The sequence below is a fragment of the Hippocampus comes genome, unplaced genomic scaffold, assembly GCF_001891065.2.
Source record: "Hippocampus comes isolate QL1 unplaced genomic scaffold, H_comes_QL1_v1.1 scaffold34, whole genome shotgun sequence".
Lineage (NCBI taxonomy): Eukaryota > Metazoa > Chordata > Actinopteri > Syngnathiformes > Syngnathidae > Hippocampus > Hippocampus comes.
The window spans coordinates 228,903-234,787 of record NW_017805008.1 but is presented as its reverse complement, the minus strand read 5'-3'; positions in this window follow the sequence as shown (position 1 = coordinate 234,787).

Below are 5,885 nucleotides of genomic sequence, written 5' to 3'. Positions count from 1 at the left end.
CGGCATCGGCTCCTCCCCGGTGGCAGCATTCCGGGCTCTGTGATGGTCTCCGGACCCTGCTGTCCGAGTAGTCTCGCTGAAGGCCCCTCGGTTCGCTGGATGCCGGAAAGGAAAACCACCACTTCCGCGCTCCCGGTTCCTCTCTCTCAGGCGGTTGTCCAGGAGCAGAGAGAGATCAATTAGCTCCTCCAGGTTGGTGCTGTCGTCGCGGGTAGCCAGTTCATCTTTGAGTACGGTGTTCAATCCACGACAAAACAAACCACACAGTGCCCGGTCGTCATATCCGCTTTGGGCGGCCAAAATTCGAAACTCAATTGAGTAGTTCGCCACGGATTGTCTTCCTTGGCGGAGCTCAAGTAGCCGGCCTTCAGCCTCTCTTCCCCGTACGGGATGGTGGAACACCCGACGAAACGCGGCCACGAAGCCGGGGTAGGAAGACCGGAGGCTCGGGTGTGGTTTGCTCACCGAAATTGCCCATGACGCCGCCTGACCAGTTAATAGGCTCATGATATAGGCAACCTTCGCATTATCGTTAATATAAACGGAAGGTTGCTGGTCGAAAATGAGCGAGCACTGGTGGAGGAAGTGCCCGCACTGACCGTGCTCACCACCATAACGTGGTGGGTGTGGGAGCATCGGTTCCCTACTTACAGTAGGGGAAGAGACGGGTACCTCCGTAGTGGTAAATTGAGCCACCGGGGGAGGTGCTCTCCGTCCTTCCAAAACGATTAAGCGAGGCTCGAAATCATCGAACCTGTGAGCCAGCATGGAAACCGCGCCGCGAAGTTCCGTAATGGCTTGGCTCTGCTGGCTCGTAAATTGCTCTAGACGGGACAGAGCGGACAAAACCTTATCAATGTCTGCGGGATCCATGGTGGCCGGAGTATTCTGTCACGTTGCATACAAGGCCGGAAACAAGGACTGCTTCGTATGCAAACAGAGCGAACAAGAATAAGTGGATCCCCGAAGCAGCAGACACTGACAAGGCCTTCGTCTCAAAAAATAATATTTATTACAAACGAAAAAATACCGTCTTAAAGGACAACAGAAAACGCTGGTCAAAACAAGAACCAGGAAAATAATGTAACGAGAAAACACAAAGCGCTTGCAAAGAACGGCAAGGAAAAGGATAAGATAATGTACTAGCTCAAATATGCGTTTTTAAATAATCCCGATGGGATGAAGAAAGTGTAGCGAACAATAATCGAGTACGAGTAAGGTTAACGAGCATGGGCAATAGCAGTGGCACGGCAAGCAATACTCCGGCAATGAGTCGACAGCCTGAGCGCCTAGATAAAGCAGGTGTAATCACAGACAAATGGGCAGCAGGTGTGCAGGCGGCAGAATGAATGCCTGCCACCTGCTGTCAAATACGGAACATGACAATCTGATGTCATGCAATGAACTTTTCAAGCCAGCCACGGGACGCTTCGTAGTCCTCGATGGCCATAGTTAGTGTGATGGAACTCGCCTTCTCTCTAATTAGCGCTCCAGTTAGCGTCAGGTTTTTAGCATGATAACAAGTAAAGCATTCCAGGAAACGTTCGTTTATTTGACTGTCCGTCGAGCCACAAGCAATTTACTCTGAGCAGCTAATCGGATGCATTCCACTCTATCTTCCACGGATCCAGCGACAGTATCTACACACATAGACAGTGAGATCCCTCTTGGCCAATCGGAGGCCAGGATAATGCTCGGTAAGCCAATGGCAGAGCAGCTATGAGTATGTTGCGTTCAGGAAACTTGCATCTGTGACCGAAATAAACATTGTTCACTATCTAAACCAGTGTGGTGGTTGCTGTTGCCATTTCCGAACGAAGCAGTAGAGGTCGCTGTTGGATTAGACTTCGTTGTAGTGAAAGTCTTCGCGAGGCAGGAGCAGAGAAAATGATTTCGTATAACGCAACAGGGTTGTTTTTCGTCGTATGGGGGGCAGGAGAATGGGAATGGTGTTAATGCATGAAGATTTTTTCACATTAGGGGGTATTTTCGCCCATGTAGGTTTCTTGCGAGAGGAGTTTCACTGTACTGGATGTACCTATAAAAAGTGGTCAATTTGCAAATATGTGAAAAAATGGGTTAGTCATCAACTAATTAATCATTGATTTAGATTCTTGTGACTCTGCAGTCTCTACCCTTTATCCTCTTGTCAGGCTTGGTGTCCACCCGCTGCCCGGTTGCGTCAGTCTCCCTCTAGATAAACTCAGAACGTTTCAAAAGGCATCACTGGGTCAGAGAACCTCTTAGCAGCATAGTGGGGTGACTATTTTTGGTCCCCTGGTTAGCATGTCCACCTCAGTGCAGAGGTGCAGGGTTCAATTCTGGGTGGAGTTTTCATGTTCTCCCTGTACCTGTGTGGGTTTTCTCCAAGTACTCCTGTTTCCTCCCACATTCCAAAAACATGCATGGCAGGCTGATTCAACACTCTAAAACACGGGTCGGGAACCTATGGCTTGCGAGCCATATATGGCTCTTTTGATGTTTGCATCTGGCTCGCAGATAAAACAAAATATTTTCGCTTGTTTAATGCATCAATCGATAAATTTTTCACTTCTCATTTCCTGTTCGGGCTGCAGTTGGCTCCAGGAGCAATTTTGATTGGATGATATTGACCTATGTTGCCGTTGCTGTGGAAACAGGTAAACGCCCCCTTTTGAATCAGCCCGCTCGGTCATTAGCTAATAGCTAATCCTTCGACGAATAAGATGGCAAAAAAAAAAAAAAAACGCTGACGACAATTGTACACTTTAAGGACCGAAGGATTCGCCTTTGTGGAGAGAACAGGTTCTGTCAAATTTGCAATGACAAGATACCATCGATGAAACGGATAGAATGCAAAGCGGCACTTTGACAAGCTGACTTTCATTCCGATAGTTTTGCTGGATTTTTAGCAATCGTGAGGAACGGAAAACCATTCACATTAATGGTGAGTAGTATCACAAAATTATTTTTCAGAATACATTCAGAGGCTTACTATACTGACATTTTGTTGAATTCACTTTTAAAATACATTTTATTTATATATATATATATATATATATATACACACACAGTAAACATTCCCATCCCCGGAATTCTATGAAAAGGAATTTCCTTCACCCGGAATAAAAACCTATGCATTAACATTTTGATTATGATATTACATGTTATCGGAACTTACGGAAGCGGAAATTCCACTAGCCGTAACCCGGATGTCCGCGGAAGCTTAAATACATGCAACGCCCACCCGATGCGATGGAAAGACACACGGAAGACACGTTTTCACTTCGCCTTTTTCTGTCATCAGATCCGAAACGACGACGTGTAAGTGACTTTTTATTGGCGTGCGTTTTACCCTAATTGCGAAAGATTTTAACTTTATTCACTTATGTCCTGTAGATCGCTGCACTACCTGAAAAAGCAGTGCCCACTCGACACGACGGAAGAAACGTGTTCGCTTTGCCGTTTTCATTCGTCAGATCCAAAACGATGACGTGTAAGTGACTTTTTATTGGCGTGCGTTTTACCCTAATTGCGAAAGATTTTAACTTTATTCACTTACGTCCTGTAGCACGCGGCGCTAGCTTAAAAAGCAGCACCCACTCGACACGACAGAAGAAACGTGTTCGCTTCGCCGTTTTCATTCATCAGATTCGAAACGATGACGTGTAAGTGACTTTTAACTGTCGTGCGTTTTACTGTAATTGCGAAAGATTTTAACTTTATTTACTTACGTCGTGTAGATCATGGCATCGAAACGTAGAAGAACTGTAATGACTGTAGCGGAGCGAGTGAAATGCATCCATTTGAGCGAGACTGGACACAAAGTAAAAAACATCCAGCAGACACTTGGAGTCGGAAAGACGTGAATCTACAAAACTTTAAAAAACAAGGCACCGATTCAACTCCTGATAACAAGCCACCATCCAGCAAGGAAGCAATGCAAATGGCAACAAAAATCCTTCAGTATGCACAAGAATCAGCAGAGATCGGTGATCAATGGGACAGTTACTTGCAACGAGCAAGAAAACTGTGTGACACACAGGCAAACATTGTCATAAACCAAAGAATGCATCCAACAAAACAATCCAAAATAGGCACATTTTTTCCCAAGACAGAAAAAAAATAACAAAATACTGTACGTATTGTACTGTTGTGTTTTTTTGGATCCACCTGTATTGCAGTTTTTGTTATATAAACAGTTTTTGGACAGTATATTTTTGCATTTTATTGATTATGTTGTTACACGTGCTTTTTGTCAACATACTTGCAGGTTCATAAAGGACATGTACCATGCTCATTTCCCAAATGAGGAATTTCTGTTATCAGGACAGATTGGACAGCGCAAACACGAGTCCATACTCGAGAATGTTTATCATGTATATATATGTGTGTGTGTGTGTGTGTGTGTGTATATATATATATATAAATCTGTATTGTAAAAGAGATTTCAACAAAATGTCTATCTATCTATCTATCTATCTATCTTAATATATATAAATAAATAATACATTTCCAAATATTTTGCTTTTATGGCTCTCTTAGTCAAAAAGCTTGCCAACCCCTGCTCTAAAATGTGCCTAGGTGTGATTGTGAGTGCGAATGGTTGTTCGTCTCTGTGTGCCCTGCGATTGGCTGGCTACCAGTTCAGGGTGTACCCTGCCTACCGCCCGAAGACAGCTGGGATAGACTCCAGCACACCCGCGACCCTCGTGAGGATAAGCGGATTAGAAAGTGGATTAATGGAAAAAGACTCAGGCTCTGTTATTTTTTCAAATTAAAACCATTCAACTCATATTAATACAACACATACACCAGACGCCATACAGTACTATCACTCATTTTCACGTGAAAACATTTTCAAGGACCAAATAAAAACAAATGTTTAAAAATATCACTCACCATAGCTGCATTTCAACGAGCCATGACCGGTTGTCTTCTAACAAGTAGTAATTATGACAGTGATGACACAGTTCATTTTATAGCGTTTACTATCCCCTACTATCCATTTTCTGAACCATTTATCCTCACTATGGTCGAATGCATGGAATAGAGTTGTTAGTAGTAGTCTGCGCATTATTGGACATCATAATGAGGCAATGAAACTTCACTGTGTGTGTAGCCAGGTTCCTGTGATTAACAAAATGCAACAGTCCTGAACTCAGTGATTTCCCACTAGTTGTTGTTCCGGAACACCTGTTTTGTGTGTTATCGATCTGGTGTCGAAGGTAGAGAGGGTCGGCAACAGAGTTTGAGTGGTGAGCATTTACCTTACGTAGCCATCGCGCTTTTGTTTGTTTTCCTGCACCACCTTAAACGCTTGCCAGACCCGACGACAATCCACGGAGGACCCGCTAGTTTGTCTGGGATGTTGAAAATGCGGTAAAAAGTCGCTAGAACTCATCAGAATATACTGTAATCCAGTGTTGATTAAGTCAACGCCCAGTCAGCAAAATTGGTCTGGCCCAGCTCTGGCGCGGACACGGCACGACACTCGGCCCACATACCGCAATGAATGACGGTCCTGCAGTGGCCCGGGTCTGGCATCCATGATCCGGGCCGCATTCGGCCCGGATCTGAGGACACACAGGTTTTCCAGCTACGTCCATGATGAACATGTTCTTCGACTCTCACCTTGTTTGAAACCCCCGGTTCTCAGTGTCCACCTTCCGTTTTGCCATTTTTGATGGGTATCTGAAAGCTAATGACACTGTTGTGGGAATGACTGCTAGACGAATAAATATTTAAATAAAGCGGCCGACTGCTTGGCGCGTCACCGTTGCATTGTGGGAAATGTAGTTTTGGTGCGTGTAAAAGATCTGCGGGCTCTCGGCTTGCTGCGGTCCGCGGGCCGGTTCTAATAATAAATCAATATCATCCCAGGGGCCACTGAAAACATTCTCGCG